Below are 18,487 nucleotides of genomic sequence, written 5' to 3'. Positions count from 1 at the left end.
TTGGGTTAGGTGAACGGTCTTTTGGGCTGAGTGATTGTGTGTGTTGATCAGGTGTTTGAATTGTATTGGCGTGTTCTATGGAGCTAGGAGCTAGCAGAGGAGCTAGGAGCTAGCATAACAAACACGCAGGTGTTTTTATGCAGGATTAATTTGTGGCATATTAAATATAAGCCTGGTTGTGTTGTGGCTAATAGAGTATATATATGTCTTGTGTTTATTTACTGTTGTAGTCATTCCCAGCTGAATATCAGGTCACCCCCCGGCTCTCACAGCATCTTCCCTATCTGAATAGCTTCAACTCCCCACTAGTCCTTCACTTGCACTTTACTCATCCACAAATCTTTCATCCTCGCTCAAATTAATGGGGAAATTGTCGCTTTTTCGGTCCGAATCTCTCTCACTTCATGCGGCCATCATTGTAAACAATAGGGAACTTTGCGTATATGTTCAACTGACTACGTCACGCTACTTCCGGTAGGGGCAAGCCTTTTTTTATCAGATACCCAAAGTTGCAATCTTTATCGTCGTTGTTCTATACTAAATCCTTTCAGCAAAAATATGGCAATATCGCGAAATGATCAAGTATGACACATAGAATAGATCTGCTATCCCCGTTTAAATTAAAAAAAAATCATTTCAGTAGGCCTTTAATGTAATGTAATAATTTTCCTCAACTGATGTACTAAAATCATGTGGTTTATTCTGTACATATGTAGCATCATCTACAACAAAACTTGTGAATTTGGACTCATTTCATAAATCACACATGAATTTAGTAGAGGATACATGTTATTTCAGCATATTTATGTGCGCCCAGATAATGTATCCCCAGTCCTCAATCTTAACCCGGCACATAGCTCCGCCCCCTCTGAAGTCATGCGCACATGACTGCTATTGCGACATCCAGTGGACACATTTAGAAGAGCAGTTTCTTTCATAAAAAAAAAAAGACAGCTAATTTTTATACTTACCAAAATCATCTCGCGGGCCGGATAAAACCTGTTCCGGCCCACGGGCCGTACGTTTGACACCCCTGGCTTAAATTAAATTAAAATTGTATGAAATGTTTTAATTGGTTCTGCTTTGATTAGAAAAGTAAGTGTTTTAATATTATTGAAGAAAGAGTATACTATTATAAATCATTTGAGTTTACTTCGGGCTACTTTAGCCAACAGCGTGACTTACGTGGAACGTTTGGTCACTATGGCACCCTCTGCTGCCTCTAGTGGTCACTACAGGATCATCCCACGTCATCTCCTGCTGAAAAACATACCTGGAAAAATCTAAAAAAATACAAATCTTTTAAATCCTGTAATGTTAATGGTCAAAAAGCAGCGAGCATTACACCTATCATCTCTGAGGGAATGTACTGTGAGAGTCATTGATTAAGCTTTTTTTTTGTGGCTGCTGGCATTTGTCTGCCAGATGGGAGATGACCAAAAATGTTTTTAAAAAAAAGCAGCAACTGAGCAAGCAAACTCGTGTTGAGTCCAGATTGTGTCCTTCTGGAAGCTTCTTGATCCACTTCATGTTTACATTCCTTATTACTTGCAAAATAACATGTTTTTTTTTGTTTTTTCCAGCACAATGTCTTCTCACAGCGATGGCAGTGACATCCTAAGTATATTCTCCTGCTTGCAGTTCATTGACTGGAGTAGTTCCAATCAATTAACTCTCCATTATTTACCCAGACTGTCCCTGCAGAATTCATTCAGAAAACTGCAATTACAGCAGCGTGGCTGGTCTTCCTCCTCCTTCTCCTCCAACGTTCCCTGCTTAGACTATTTCCACACACATCACTTGTTAAATGTGTGTTGTGGATGTACATGTATGTATATGTATGTGTATATATATATATATATATATATATATATATATATATATATATATATATATATATATATATATATATATATATATATATATATGTATGTATATATATATATATATATATATATATATATATATATATATGTATATGTGTATGTATGTATGTGTGTGTACATGCTTATATGTGTATATGTGTTTATATGACATAACATTTTTATATACTATTATTATTATTATTATTATTAAACATACAGTAAGTAATAAGAGGGGTGGGAGTACATAAGTTTTTACTTATTCTCACTCCTTTTCGGATATGTTTACATTAAATGTTTATTTTCATTTCTTGTTTCTTTTGCTTTTTATTATTACTATTTATATTATTATTATTATTGTTTTTGTTATTCATTCTTGAATGGCTTTTTTGTTGTTATTTTTCAAAATTTGTTGTTTTTGTTTTGTCTACATATTCGAAATAAACATGAAAATGAAAAAAAAAAAAAAAAATGAAAAAAAAAAAAATCACCATAGCATAGGCTTCATTTATTCAACTGCAGAGAGTGCCAGGCACATGATTTAGCGCTGTAAACTACCGACAAGATAAGACATGAGCTGAACTGTGTCTAATCAGGTCATTTTTTAATGATTTTTTGAAGCTACACGATTAAATGCCAAACTGGACTTTTATCGGCGGAGCACAAATGCAGTCCAGTCACCATCTGTGACAAATGTCTGGGCTGGCAAAAAGAGCACTGAGACGCCAGGGAATAACGCTGTTATAGCAAGGAACATGCGCTTTGGCTCCTCGCGTCCCCCGACGCTCGCCAACGTTCGCTTCAAAATGGCCACCATTCACAATTTCCCAACAATTAGAATACTTTCAAAAGCTATATGTAATCACAATTAGAGCCCTTTAAAAAAAGTGAAAGATGATCAATATTTGAGTACTTTTAGAAGTGCTACATAGTGAACGTCTGAGTACTTTGAAAAGTGAAAATTTTTGTACTTTGTGAAGCACTGGTGAAAATTTCAGTAAACCGCAAAATTATCAAAATTGAAATAGTGAAAATTTCAGTACCTGTACTTTAAAAAGCACATTGGAGTACTTTTAAAAGCGCTACATAGTCAACATTTCAGTACTTTCAAAAGTGACTTAACAAAATTTACTTAACAAAAAAGGTGAAATAACTGAAAACATGTTTTATATTCTAGTTCCTTCAAAATAGCCACCCTTTGCTCTGATTACTGCTTTGCACACTCTTGGCATTCTCTCGATGAGCTTCAAGAGGCAGTCACCCGAAATGGTTTTCACTTCACAGGTGTGCTTGAAGCTCATCGAGAGAATGCCAAGAGTGTGCAGAGCAGTAATCAGAGAAAAGGGTGACTATTTTGAAGAAACTAGAATATAAAACATGTTTTCAGTTATTTCACCTTTTTTTGTGAAGTACATAACTCCACATGTGTTCATTCATAGTTTTGATGCCTTCAGTGACAATCTACAATGTAAATAGTCATGAAAATAAATAAAAAAACGCATTGAATGAGGAGAAGGTGTGTCCAAACTTTTGGCCTGTACTGTACATTAAATTGAATTTAAAGAGCAATTTAAATAATTATTTTTCATGGAAAAGTCTAATTTAAAATTAGAGTACTTTGAAAAGCTATACGTAAACACAATTAGAGCCCTTTAAAAAAGTGCAAGATGATCAATATATGAGTAGTATTAGAAGCGCTACATAGAGTACTTTGAAAAGTGAAAATTTTAGACTTTGTGAAGCGCTAGTGAACATTTCAGTAAACCGCAAAATAATCAAAATTTAAATAGTAAAAATTTGAGTACCTCTACTTTAAAAAGCACAACATTTGAGTACTTAAAAGCGCTACATAGTCAAAATTTCAGTAGTTTCAAAAGTGACTTAACAAAATTTACTTAAAAAAAAAGGTGAAATAACTGAAAACATGTTTTATATTCTAGTCCCTTCAAAATAGCCACCCTTTGCTCTGATTACTGCTTTGCACACTCTTGGCATTCTCTCAATGAGCTTCAAGAGGCAGTCACCCGAAATGGTTTTCACTTCACAGGTGTGCTTGAAGATCATCAAGAGAATGCCAAGAGTGTGCAGAGCAGTAATCAGAGAAAAGGGTGGCTATTTTGAAGAAACTAGAATATAAAACATGTTTTCAGTTATTTCACCTATTTTTGTTAAGTACATAACTCCACATGTGTTCATTCATAGTTTTGATGCCTTCAGTGACAATCTACAATGTAAACAGTCATGAAAATAAAATAAAAAACGCATTGAATGAGGAGAAGGTGTGTCCAAACTTTTGGCCTGTACTGTACATTAAATTGAATTTAAAGAGCAATTTAAATAGTTAATGAAGGAAATGACCAAAATTCCATGATCAAATCTACGTCAAAACCTGACATTGAATAAACGTCGTCAAAAAATCATGTTGTTCTAAGGTCAACGTCAAGACCTAATTCACCAAGTTCTTAAAGGCCTACTGAAAGCCACTACTACCGACCACGCAGTCTGATAGTTTATATATCAATGATGAAATCTTAACATAGCAACACATGCCAATACGGCCGGTTTAACTTATAAAGTGCAATTTTAAATTCCCCGGGGAACTTCCGGTTGAAAACGTTTTTGATTGATTGAGTCTATGTATGATGACGTATGCGCGTGACGTCAATCGTTGAAACGGAAGTATTCGGACACCATTGTATCCAATACAAAAAGCTCGGTTTTCATCGCAAAATTCCACAGTATTCTGGACATCTGTGTTAGTGAATCTTTTGCAATTTGTTTAATGAACAATGAAGACTGCAAAGAAGAAAGTTGTAGGTGGGATCGGTGTATTAGCGGCTGGCTGCAGCAACACAACCAGGAGGACTTTGACTTGGATAGCAAACGCGCTATCCGACGCAAGCCGCCGACCGCACGGATGATCGGGTGAAGTCCTTCGTCGCTCCGTCGATCGTTGGAACGCAGGTGAGCACGGGTGTTGACGAGCAGATGAGGGCTGGCTGGCGTAGGTGGAGCGCTAATGTTTTTAGCACAGCTCTGTGAGGTCCCGTTGCTAAGTTAGCTTCAATGGCGTCGTTAGCAACAGCATTGTTAAGCTTCGCCAGGCTGGAAAGCATTAACCGTGTATTTACAGGTCCATGGTTTAATAGTATTGTTGATCTTCTGTCTATCCTTCCAGTCAGGGGTTTATTTCTTTTGTTTCTATCTGCAGTTAAGCCCGATGCTATCACGTTAGCTCCGTAGCTAAAGTGCTTCGCCGATGTATTGTCGTGGAGATAAAAGTCACTGTGAATGTCCATTTCGCGTTCTCGACTCTCATTTTCAAGAGGATATAGTATCCGAGGTGGTTTAAAATACAAATCCGTGATCCACAATAGAAAAAGGAGAGAGTGTGGAATCCAATGAGCCAGCTTGTACCTAAGTTACGGTCAGAGCGAAAAAAGATGCGTCCTGCACTGCACTCGAGTCCTTCACTCTCACGTTCCTCATCCACAAATCTTTCATCCTGGCTCAAATTAATGGGGTAATCGTCGCTTTCTCGGTCCGAATCGCTCTCGCTGCTGGTGTAAACAATGGGGAAATGTGAGGAGCCTTTCAACCTGTGACGTCACGCTACTTCCTGTACAGGCAAGGCTTTTTTTTATCAGCGACCAAAAGTTGCGAACTTTATCGTCGATGTTCTCTACTAAATCCTTTCAGCAAAAATACGGCAATATCGCGAAATGATCAAGTATGACACATAGAATGGACCTGCTATCCCCATTTAAATAAAAACAATTCATTTCAGTAGGCCTTTAAAGTTGTTTCAATCGTCAACAAAACGTATTATTTAGCGTCTCTGAGTGTTCTAAAAACATTTAAAAGCTATATTTATCATGATTCACAGAACTATTGTCGTACCAGCACACCTGAGACCCATTAGATAGAGTTCCCAGATTTATCCCAATGAGTACCACAAGAACATATAAGTAGAGTAGGTTATAAATAGCACGATAGGCATAGGTTATGAATAAAATAGAATAGAACAAATAGAAAAATAAACTACATTGCGATCCAGTTGTGCAAAAAGAATGTAAAAAGAATGACAGCAGGTTTGACCTTCCACCATCTTTGTTACGCTGATGCTAAGGCTGCTTCTGTACTCAAAACGTATTGTTGCCTGTGATGCATGTCGTCTGCAGACTTCACAACATGCCCTGCTGCAGACTATATCAACGGCTAATTCCGTGACGCGACGCCATTGGACAGGTGTGCCTAATGTTGTGTCCGGTGGTGTGAAAGTAGGCCTTAATAGATGTTGAAGTGGTATTAAAAGGCTGCTTGGGTGACCTTCCGAGGCAACGGGTAATATGTTTTGGTGGAACTAGTGGTCCACTCACTACAGCGTGACATCGATATTGGGTTTTATTACAGCGGAGGAGGAAGCAGGGTGATGATGATGAAGAGTAGGAGTGCGGCATATATGTTCAAATGCCCTTCAGAGACAGAGAGAGAGAGAGAGAGAGAGAGAGATGGTGGGGTTTTATATGACAACATTATAGGCAGCTGGCTTGTCCTCGGGATAAAAAATGTATTTTTTATGCTCACATCATACACATTGGAAAGAAGCAATTGTGCAACATCTGGTTCTACTGAAGTATGAACATCTATACAGGAGCTTCCATATGTGTGATTAGTAAATTTTATGTGACCCAGAACATGTACTGTACAATTCTATCGTCTTTACCTTTCAGAAATACACTGAAAATAACACAAAAACTAAAGATAAACAACATAGAAATTTGAGTATTCTGAAAAGCTCTTAAAATTTGAATACTTTGAAAAGATCTACATTATTATTTTACTGTTTTGAAATGTACTGCATAGTGGAAACCCGAGTATACTGAAAAGCGCAACACAAAATCTCGATATTAGTATTTTGGAAGGTACTATATTGTGCAAAATTGTGTACTTAGAAAAGTACTGTCACGTATGGGTTGCAACTTACTGCGGGGTCGTTCCTCCCAGATGCAGACGGACCACTCCGGACAGGACGTGCAGGTAGGAACATGATTTATTGTCGAAATCAAACAAGTACAAAAAAACGGAAAACAAGTCAGAGGAAAAACGTGCCGATCGCACTGGACGCTAAAGCTAACACCTAGCATGGACTAGAGACAAGGAATACTCACGTAACGGTAGCATGAAGCAAACAATGAAACCAGACAGAGCGTGGCGAGTAAGGTGAATAAATAGCTCTCTGATTAGTGGTTGACAGCAGCTGAGCGTGCCGATCACTAACCAGAGGCAGGTGAACCCAATTAATCCCCATGGAAACTAAAACAAACCCAGAGGTGCACAAACAGGAACTTAGGGAGTCCAAAACTAACACAACATAAGAAAACATGATCCGGACCACGGATCATGACAAGTACATGATCAAATGTAAGTACTTCAAAAACCGCTATATGATCAATAATGAGTACTTTGAAAAGAGCTACATAATTAGAATTTGAGTACTGTGAAAATCTCTTGGAATTTCAATATTTGTGAAACTCTGAGTACCTTAAAAAGCTATATGATAAATTGTAAATACTTAGAAAACAGCTACAAAAATACAATTTGAGTACTCCGAATTAGAACTGCATAGTAAAAATGGAGTACCTTGAAAAGTGCTACATATTAAAATGTTTAGTGCCGTACCTTAACAAGCGCGACATTACTCAAATTTTCGTACATTAAAAAGCACTACATTATGATAATTTGAGTACCTTGGAAAACGCTACATAGTGAAATGTTCAGTGCCGTACCTTAAAAAACGTGACATCAAATTTGAGTACTTTAAAAAGTGCTACATAGTGATAATTTGAGTACTTTGAAAAGCGCTACATAGTGATAATTTGAGTACTTTGAAAAGCGCTACATAGTGATAATTTGAGTACTTTGAAAAGCGCTACATAGTGATAATTTGAGTACTTTGAAAAGCGCTACATAGTGATGATCTGAGTACTTTGAAAAGCGCTACATAGTGATAATTTGAGTACTTTGAAAAGCGCTACATAGGGATAATTTGAGTACATTAAAAAGCTCTAAATTGTGATAATTTGAGTACTTTGAAAAGTACTACATAGTGATAATTTGAGTACTTTGAAAAGCGCTACATAGTGATAATTTGAGTACTTTGAAAAGCGCTACATAGAGATACTTTGAGTACATTAAAAAGCTCTAAATTGTGATAATTTGAGTACTTTGAAAATCAATCAATCAATCAATCAATGTTTATTTATATAGCCCTAAATCACAAGCGCTACATAGTGATAATTTGAGTACTTTGAAAAGCGCTACATAGTAATAATGTGAGTACTTTGAAAAGCGCTACATAGTGATAATGTGAGTACTTTGAAAAGCGCTACATAGTGATAATGTGAGTACTTTGAAAAGCGCTACATAGTGATAATTTGAGTACTTTGAAAAGCGCTACATAGTGATAATTTGAGTACATTAAAAAGCTCTAAATAGTGATAATTTGAGTACTTTGAAAAGTACTACATAGTGATAATTTGAGTACTTTGAAAAGCGCTACATAGTGATAATTTGAGTACTTTGAAAAGCGCTACATAGGGATAATTTGAGTACATTAAAAAGCTCTAAATAGTGATAATTTGAGTACTTTGAAAAGTACTACATAATCAAATGTGAGTACTTCGAAAACAGCTACAGAAATAAAATGTTAGTACCTTCAAAAAAAACACTGCTTAGTGAAAATGTGAATACCGTGAAAACCGCTACGTAATAATCGTTTCAGTACTTTGAAAACACTGCATAGTGAAAATTTCAGAACCTTGGCAAGCGCTACATAATCAACATTTCTGTATTTTGAACATCATTTTACCTCAATTATTTGTTCTTAAAAGAAAATAAACTTAAACAACTATGTAAAATATATTATTTAGAATTTAAAGAACAATTTAAATAATTATTTTTCATGGAAAAGTCAAATTTTAGGAAAGCACCCTTGCAGAAAACAGTGAAAGTCAGGAAATCTTGCTGCATGTTTTGAATGGGAAACAGTAGCGCCGGCTGGTGGACAAATATATATATATATATATATATATATATATATATATATATATATATATATATATATATATATATATATATATATATATATATATATATATATATATATATATATTCAAAATGGAACAGCCATAGATAACAATGTGATCAACACTGCTTTTTACAATGATACATCTTTGATGACGAGGAAGAAATGTGTCACTTTTTGCTTTTTTAAGGCAAACTGAAGAAACAGAGAGAACCATTATGAATGAATTAAAAAAATACAATTATAATCTTTGGTAAAAGTCACACATTCTGTTTTGGTTTGCAAATGAAAATAAAAAGTCCCCAATATCTCTTTCAGTATCATTGATATGATAAAGAAGAAATCAATAAAACATAATGCAATGACAGCGCTGCACTGCAGCATGCTTCCTCCATTAAATGCAGTCATCTGACGCAGGCTTGCATGGGAGTTGAAAAGGTCAGAAAAAAAGCAACTTCTACGGCGGAATATTGATTTGTCTTGGCGGACGCAAATTGTGAGGAGCAATTTCATGTGCCAGTTTCCCCTCAATGCCAATTTGGAGCGTGGAGTGCCTTCCGCCGCATACTGATGAGCGGTGCATGAGCTGAGTCACTCAAAGCCTAATGCCGCCTTATTTAAAGGTCTCACTGATGGCTAAAAATGGAAATCCCCATCAAAGATAATATTCACAGAAAGTGGCACCGCTCTCCAAGACAATGTGCAATTTATTTTCTTGCTAAACTGAAGTATAGGATCATACAGCTCTTTAATCATAATGATAATAATAACAACAAAGTCATGTTATTTAGGGTTATTTCGAGTGGACTTGGGGAAGAGTCAGCCCAGCCCTTTAATTAACTAAGCGAAAAATATCCGTGTCATAAAAGATTGGAAGGAAAAATATAATGGGAAACCGTCATACTGTACTTGAAGTGGTCCTTCAGAAAAGCGAGTTGGACACTTGGACATTGAAGGGCGGGCCTGCTGAGTCCGTCTGCTGCCATATACGATGAGAATACACAACTTAGTACATGGAACACACAAGTATAAGTACGTTAACACCACGCATGACTTATGCACAACTCCATAGATCAGACCTGGGCAATTATTTTGACTTGGGGGCCAAATTGAGAAAAAAACATGTGTCTGCGGGCCGGTGTGAATGTGTGTTTAAAATGTATGTATGTATGTATATATATATATATATATATATATATATATATATATATATATATATATATATATATATATATATATATATATATATATATATATACACCAACCATTTTGTGGAATAGCCTTCATTTCTAAGAACACGAATAGACTGTCGAGTTTCAGATGAAAGTTCTCTTTTTCTGGCCATTTTGAGCATTTAATTGACCCCACAAATGTGATGCTCCAGAAACTCAATCTGCTCAAAGGAAGGTCAGTTTTGTAGCTTCTGTAACGAGCTAAACTGTTTTCAGATGTGTGAACATGATTGCACAAGGGTTTTCTAATCATCAATTAGCCTTCTGAGCCAATGAGCAAACACATTGTACCATTAGAACACTGGAGTGATAGTTGCTGGAAATGGGCCTCTATACACCTATGTAGATATTGCACCAAAAACCAGACATTTGCAGCTAGAATAGTCATTTACCACATTAGCAATGTATAGAGTGTATTTCTTTAAAGTTAAGACTAGTTTAAAGTTATCTTCATTGAAAAGTACAGTGCTTTTCCTTCAAAAATAAGGACATTTCAATGTGACCCCAAACTTTTGAACGGTAGTGTACATATATATATATTAGGGGTGTGGGAAAAAATCGATTCGAATTCGAATCGTGATGCTCACGTTGTGCGATTCAGAATCGATTCTCATTTTTAAAAAATCGATTTTTTAATTTTATTTATTTATTTAAAAAATATATATATATATTTTTTAAAATTAATCAATCCAACAAAACAATACACAGCAATGCCAAAACAATGCAATCCAATTCCAAAACCAAACCCGACCCAGCAACACTCAGAACTGCAATAAACAGAGCATTTGAGAGGAGACACAAACACGACACAGAACAATCCAAAAGTAGTGAAACAAAAATGAATATTATCAACAACAGTATCAATATTAGTTACAATTTCAACATAGCAGTGATTAAAAATCCCTCATTGACATTATCATTAGACATTTAGAAAAAAATAAAAAAAAGAACAATAGTGTCACAGTGGCTTACACTTGCATCACATCTCATAAGCTTGACAACACACTGTGTCCAATATTTTTACAAAGATAAAATAAGTCATATTTTTGGTTCATTTAATAGTTGAAACAAATTTACATTATTGCAATCAGTTGATAAAATATTGTCCTTTACAATTATAAAAGCTTTTTACAAAAATCTACTACTCTGCTTGCATGTCAGCAGACTGGGGTAGATCCTGCTGAAATCCTATGTATTGAATGAATAGAGAATCCTTTTGAATTGGGAAAAAAATCGTTTTTTAATTGAGAATCGTGTTGAATTAAAAAAAAAAATCGATTTTGAATCGAATCGTGACCCCAAGAATCGATATTGAATCGAATCGTGGGACACCCAAAGATTCACAGCCCAAATGTTGTCAATATTTAGTGTTTTATCGTTTATGGTCATTAATATAAATCCCACATTCTTTATTTTCATGTACATTCAGTAAAAAAAAAAAATATTAAAAAAAAATAAATAAAAAAAAAATTAAAAAAAAAAAATATATATATATATATATATATATATATATATATATATATATAAAAAAATATTTAAAAAAAAAAAAAAAAAAAAAAAAATATATATATATATATATATATATATATATATATATACATATATATATATATTTTTTATTTTTTTATTTTTTATTTATTTTTTAAATATTTTTTTTTTTTACTGAATGTACATGAAAATAAAGAATGTGGGATTTATATTAATGACCATAAACGATAAAACACTAAATATTGACAACATTTGGGCTGTGAATCTTTGGGTGTCCCACGATTCGATTCAATATCGATTCTTGGGGTCACGATTCGATTCAAAATCGATTTTTTTTTTTAATTCAACACGATTCTCAATTAAAAAACGATTTTTTTCCCAATTCAAAAGGATTCTCTATTCATTCAATACATATGATTTCAGCAGGATCTACCCCAGTCTGCTGACATGCAAGCAGAGTAGTAGATTTTTGTAAAAAGCTTTTATAATTGTAAAGGACAATATTTTATCAACTGATTGCAATAATGTAAATTTGTTTAAACTATTAAATGAACCAAAAATATGACTTATTTTATCTTTGTAAAAATATTGGACACAGTGTGTTGTCAAGCTTATGAGATGTGATGCAAGTGTAAGCCACTGTGACACTATATACTATATATATATATATATATATATATATATATATATATATATATATATATATATATATATATATATATTTTTTAATTTTTATTTATTTATTTTTTTTTTTAATATTTTTTTTTTTTTACTGAATGTACATGAAAATAAAGAATGTGGGATTTATATTAATGACCATAAACGATAAAACACTAAATATTGACAACATTTGAACGTCACTCCTATTTTACTTCCCAGACCACCTCCTCGATCGACACCTTTTACAATCAAGCAAAACGCAACAAACACGGCGAAATATGATCGCAAAGTGTAAAAAACACCTACAATCTGATATAATATCACTTTTCTGCAAAACTTTGTTTTAAAAATCTGCTTCCGTGTCTGTCCCTGACACCCACGTTTTATGCTGGCTGCTCTGGAAACAAACCCCCCCCCCACACTTTGCTTGGTGCCTCGTCTGAGCTGCTGTGATCGTAATAACTCGTCTACCACCCAAAAGCGCAGATTCAAACCATTAAAATATTTTCTACGGTTAAAGATTTATTTTAATTTAAAAAAAGCACTGCACATCATAATGGCGGCTACAGTTTCGATGTTAAAGGCCTGAAATAAGTTTTTGTAAATAACACTTGAAAATCCTAATGGGTCGTATGCAGCACCCGGGCCTTAATTTGGCCAGATTTTAAATCTTGGCAGGAAAATAAGGTTTTATATTAAGGGCTGGGTTCAGAGTTAGTTTCATTTGAATACATTTTTCAGAGTTAGTATTACAGATTTAATTAATACACAATTAATTATTGTAATATTTTGTGTAATACTATATTTTCTGTAAAAAAACATGTTTATTCAAGTTCATTCATAAATTATTTGACATTTTTAATGTATTATTATAAACACAACAAAATTCCAAATATGTTGACTATATCATTTAAAATATTTAAAACTTTTTTATAGAGATGTCCGATAATATCGGCCTGCCGATATTATCAGCCGATAAATGCTTTAAAATGTAATATCAGAAATAATCGGTATCGTTTTTTTTATTATCTGTATCATTTAAAAAAAAAAAAGTTTAAATTTTTTTATGAAATCAACATAAAAAACACAAGATACACTTACAATTAGTGCACCAACCCAAAAAACCTCCCTCCCCCATTTACACTCATTCACACAAAAGGGTTGTTTCTTTCTGTTATTAATATTCTGGTTCCTACATTATATATCAATATATATCAATACAGTCTGCAAGGGATACAGTCCGTAAGCACACATGATTGTGCGTGCTGCTGGTCCACTAATAGTACTAACCTTTAACAGTTAATTTTTACTAATTTTCATTAATTACTAGTTTCTATGTAACTGTTTTTAGCTTGTTTTACTTTCTTTTTTATTCAAGAAAATGTTTTTAATTTATTTATCTTATTTCATTTTATTTTTATTTTTTAAAAAGGACCTTATCTTCACCATACCTGGTTGTCCAAATTAGGCATAATAATGTGTTAATTCCACGACTGTATATATCGGTATCGGTTGATATCGGTATCGGTAATTAAGAGTTGGACAATATCGGAATATCGGATATCGGCAAAAAAGCCATTATCGGACATCCCCACTTTTTTATTGTAATATAATTAATTTACGCTGAAAATATTCCCATATTGGTTGCACAAAATTATTCTCAGTGTATTTTGACTTTAATTTCTTATGATTCATTTGCCCAAATTATTTTGACTTTATTTTATAATATCATGACTTCATTTAAAACTACACAAACTTTATACACGTCACAGTAAATAAAGTCTAAAATATCACAACTTTATTTTTGTGCCAAAAAATATTCAGAAGTCATCTTTATTATACCAACTTAATTCCAATAAATGTATGTCTATCATCTCGTAATATTTATTTTATTTGTGTACTACATAACTCTTGCACAACTATGATGACTTTTTCTTCTAATATTATTTACTAAAATAGTGAATTTATTGTCACTTTACCTTGTCTAAATATTACAACTTTATTTGTGCAAAAATAAGACTTTATTCTTGTAGTATAGTCCTTTTTGTAACATTTAGTGTTTTAAAATTAGGATTATTTTGAATGTGATGGTTTATCCTGATACACTGTATACACCAGGGGTGGGCAATTAATTTTTACCGGGGGCCGCATGAGCAACCCGAGCACTGCTGGAGGGCCACATCGACAATATTTCAATTAAATTTTGCTCAATATTATTTTTGATATATACCGTAAGATAAATAATAATAAATAATAAAAGTAATACTTCAACATAGTGTGTGTAACAGCATTCCATGACTAATATAAATAAATTAACATTAATAATAAATGACAGTAAAATAAGCACACGTATGACTGAGGAGTCATAGTGTAAATTTGTGTGGTGTTTGAGTTGTCCGACTTTTTGTGTGGCCATAAACGCACCAGTGGTTTAGTGCTATGCATGTTGGTGACAGATGACAAGTTGGTTTAGGCCTGGTTTGTACGGCAGAAAATGACTAGTTTTTCGAGATAGAAGTGTTTTACTTATGTTTTTGGTGTGGTTCTGGCCGAATATAAACAGTTTTGCTCAATAAAGTGATCGCTATAATTCCTGTCCTCGAAGCATCTCGATAGACGTTACAATAATTGAACGGTGTTCAATTGAACGGTGTTGACGAACACCGTTAGGGCCGCTTGTTGTCACTGTCACTCAAAGTTGCATTGCAAAATTACATAGAATAAATATGTTTATTTTGTTTAGAATTCAGATGGGATTTGATTTGGTGCGCGGCATATATTTGCTGCGCGCAGCAGACGCTAGCAGTGCGCAATTGCGCAGGCACGCACCTTAGAGGGAACGTTGCTTGGCAGTCCGTGTCTTGTTGAAAACACGCCATTCTTCATCAACTTTTCTCTTTTTAGCGTCTCGGGTGTAAACCGTGCATCACTTGTCGCTGAATGTGCACCTTCACTCGCAGGTTACACACGGACACACGCCCATAAAGAATAATTTTCAAAATAAAAGCAGCACAGTTGTATTGCGCGCACGACATAGATGTTTTTTCAACTTTATTTTGTAATTAATGATTGCAGCTGTTCACATTCACTCACAATCACGCACACGCATACGTCCACACGGAAGTAATACAAATAACGATTTTCAAAACAAAAGCAGCACCGTTGTATTGCACACTCGACATAGATACTTTTTAAAATTTATTTTGTAATTTATAATTGGCCTCACGCGGGCCGGACAGGGACGCACAAAGGGCCGGATGCGGCCCGCGGGCCGCAGAATGCCCAGGTCTGGTATACACTATAGGCTAGTATATGCTGAAATACTGTAAGGTGGTTTAAAAATACTGTACTCCCTTTAGTAAAATGTCAAAGTAATTCAAAAATAATTGTGATCATAAGGGGATCAATGGTCTTCAAAGTGAAGAGCATCAATAGCAGTTGACTTCAGCAGCGTGTTTACTGCTAACAAACAAAGTGGCGGCAAGGCCTTGCATTCATTTTTATTAGCCGCAGACAAATTGCGTTTGGGGAGGGGCGTAATTGGATTGCGAGCTCTGCGACGTACAAGCTTGTGCTCCATCAGCTGCTGAAACTTGTACATTTGATTACTTGATTGATTCGATTACTTAATTCGATCGGCGGCGGTAACTACTGAGACACAGGAGACTTCCCTTGCATATACAGTCATGTGAAAAAAAAACATCTGCTGTGTTGGTTGTGCTATTATTGAACAATACAATAAGTCAGATTGACGTGAAATTTCTCACACAGCTCTACAAAAAAATACTGTACATTTATTTGATTAAATATTGTTTAGCTGAATCACAATGACATTTGGCACACACTTTAAGACAACTGACAAGAATGTTTGAGTAAAATTTGAGTAAGATTGGTTGAAAAAATGGCCGCCATCCATCCATCTACTTTTTAGCGCTTTTCTAGACACTCAAAGCGCTTCACAGAGAAGTGAGAACCCATCATTCATTCACACCTGGTGGTGGTAAGCTACTTTCATAGCCACTGATGCCCTGGGGTACACTGCAAAAACTGAAATCTAAGTAAGATGAAATATCTCAAATAAGGGCGATATTTGCTTATTTTCTGTCTGATAAGATAATTCTTCTCACTAAGCAGATTTTATGTTAGAGTGTTTTACTTGTTTTAAGTGTTTTGGTCCTAAATTATCTACAGTAAGATATTACAGCTTGTTGCTGAGATGTTATGACCTATATTGAGTAAAACAAGCTTGAAACTAGAATATCAAGTGTTGCAAAGCCGTGTCATCAACACTCACAAGTATAAAACTACTTTTTTAAAGTAACAATGTCTTATTTCAAGATTTCAAGCATGAAATAAAAAATCATGACTTTGACACATTTGTGTCTCATAATTAAAAGAGATGACAGCCAAATGGACTTTGCTGTTTTATTTTCAATGAAACAAGAGAAAATACGTACTCTTTTAGTAGTACAGTTGGCACAGTACAGTAAACTAACAGTTAATATTTAAACATTTGACATTTCAAACAATTTTGAACAGAAATAGTTCATGCACATTCAGGTAAATTCTTCAAGATTATAATGAAAAAAAATTTGGCTGGGGGCAGAGCTGTATATATATATATATATATATATATTCCTCGCGCACTAATTGACTGAAAGAGCACGCACTTGGCGCGATGATGTCATGTTATCTATGGAAAAATGCATTTTTAGACAATATGATTTGCCTGAGCGGCTAGTAAACCCCGAGAGTAACAAGCGGTTGCCTTGTTGCCTTTCCATCAAGAAAAATAAACTAGTTTTTAGTATAAGTTTGCTGGTTTCAAGAAATGTAATGCAGAGCGCATATCATTATGTCAAGATAATGGCACTAGCATTTACTTTAATTTAAGAATATTTTTCAACATATTGAGAAAAAAGGTCTCATATTTTTTTGTTCTATCAAGAAAAGTGCACTTGTTATTAGTGAGAGTATACTTATTTTATGGTATTTTTGGGTTCATTGAGGTTAGCTAATTTTACTTGTTTTGGAAATTCTTGACAAGCCAAATTTTCTTGTTCTATCGGCAGATAATTTTCCTTAGTTCAAGTAAAATACCCCTCATTTTTGTGGATTTTTTTCTTGTTTTTGAACACTGACTTTTTGCAGTGTAGACTGACGGAAGCGTGGCTGCCAGTTTGCACCTACGGCCTCTCTGACCCCCACCTATCATTCATCATTCATTCTCCAGTGTGAGCGGCACTGGGGGCAAGGGTGAAGTGTCCTGCCCAAGGACACAACGGCAGCGATTTGAATGGTAAGAGGCAGGGAGCAAACCTGCAACCATCAGGTTCCACTACGCCAGGGGTCGGCAACCCAAAATGTTGAAAGAGCCATATTGGAGCAAAAATACAAAAACAAATCTGTCTGGAGCCGCAAAAAATTAAAAGCCATATTACATACAGATAGTGTGTCAAGAGATATACATTTAAAGGACTTAAAGGAAACTAAATGACCTCAAATATACCTACAAATGAGGCATAATGATGCAATATGTACATATAGCTAGCCTAAATAGCATGTTAGCATCGATTAGCTAGCATTAATGCAGTAACCAAATATGTCTGATTAGCACTCCACACAAGTCAATAACATCAACAAAACTCACCTTTGTGCCTTCACGCACCACGTTAACCGTTGGGTGGACAAAATGAGACAGAAAAAGAAGTGGCATAAAACACGTCCTAGAAAGTCGGAGAAAGTTATACATGGAAACAAACTAAGGTGAGTTCAAGGACCGCCAAAATTAGTAGGACAAAACGGCGCTCGCCAAATACTCGAATCAGTGAAGCATGTTTAATATAAACACTGTGTTATAACAATTAGTGTCATGTTTGTCCTCCTACAGAAACCATATTAAAACAAAAAATATATTTTTTCCCCTCATCTTTTTCCATTTTTCATACATTTTTGAAAAAGCTCCAGAGAGCCACTAGGGCGGCGCTAAAGAGCCGCATGCGGCTCTAGAGCCGCGGGTTGCCGACCCCTGCACTACGCCATGTCGCCCCAATATTATGTGCGGGTCGTTCTCCCAAGATGCAGCAGGAAACTCTGGAGGCAGCGTGCAGGTGAGACAACGATTTATTTGTGTAAATCATTCCGGCAAAGCAGAAAAA

General features: G+C 34.8%; 1 long non-coding RNA gene across 1 annotated transcript in view; it reads right to left on the bottom strand.

Moving 5' to 3' along the window:
* Positions 1-1,157: 1,157 nt before the first annotated feature.
* LOC133654978 (uncharacterized) overlaps positions 1,158-18,487 on the bottom strand; it is a 45,048-nt gene continuing 27,718 nt past the window's right edge. The window contains exon 4 of the long non-coding RNA XR_009826922.1: positions 1,158-1,273. This is a non-coding gene — a long non-coding RNA (uncharacterized LOC133654978). The remainder of the gene's footprint in view (positions 1,274-18,487) is intronic.

The sequence above is a fragment of the Entelurus aequoreus genome, linkage group LG08 (genome assembly GCF_033978785.1).
Source record: "Entelurus aequoreus isolate RoL-2023_Sb linkage group LG08, RoL_Eaeq_v1.1, whole genome shotgun sequence".
NCBI lineage: Eukaryota > Metazoa > Chordata > Actinopteri > Syngnathiformes > Syngnathidae > Entelurus > Entelurus aequoreus.
Note: the sequence above shows the minus strand (reverse complement) of the source record. Positions and strands in the feature narration are given on the sequence as shown.